Consider the following 880-nt stretch of genomic DNA (forward strand, 5'->3'; position numbering starts at 1 on the left):
GCTCTCTGTTTCTCGAGCCTGTATCAGTAAACAGCCAGACAGGGAACTGTCCCCAGCTCTGGTTGGCTGGATTTGAATTTGTGATCTAGACAAAAGGTCTCTTTTGGAAAAAGGCTACTAGGGGCTCTAATTCTATTTGTGCCGCTTGGAAATCAGAAGGGGTTTTTCCACACTTCATTTTGATTCGATTATTTCTTACGGATGGTTTCGCTCTCCCCTCACCAGACGCGTGGGGGAAGGCTGCTGAAGCAGTTGGCCTATAGTTGCAATAATCAAATTAACCATTTGCTACAACTTTTAGGGAGAGCAGCTCGCGTGTAGAAAGAACAACTGGAAACAAAACCCAGGGGCCGGAGCCTGTGCGCCTCGGAGAAGCCCAGCGTGACTTTCATCTGCAGAGGCGAATCAAAACATCCACAAAAGATTTTACACTGGAAAAAAAACACACACACAAAACCCTCCTCCCATAAATAAAGCCGCAGAAAGGAGATAATAGAGTCAAGTGCATTAGCTCAGCGGACCGTGATCGGCTGGAAGATCCTCCCGTGTAATGACTGGGCATGAGGAGCTCACCCCCCTCAGAGGCAGCACCGTTTGGCTTTGCAGGGCAAAGGGGCTGGCGGGGGGATTGAAGGAGGAGAGGGACAGGCCACGGCTGGCACGATCGGGGGCAGAGGTGGGAATGGGGGAACGGGCACAGCTGGCCCGACGGACGGGGGGACAGGGGTGTGTGGAGTGAGCTAGGCACCGCTGAGAACCCCCGGACTGGCAAGAACCAGGCGCTGAGCTGGGAACGGGCCTTGCCGAGCAGACTGAAGCCAGACAGGACTCGAGCACCAAGCTGGCGAGCCTGGATCCGGGTAGAGGGAGACAGGGCTGG

This window comes from Lepidochelys olivacea, assembly GCF_965140295.1.
Source record: "Lepidochelys olivacea isolate rLepOli2 genome assembly, chromosome: 4".
NCBI classification, from domain to species: Eukaryota; Metazoa; Chordata; order Testudines; family Cheloniidae; genus Lepidochelys; species Lepidochelys olivacea.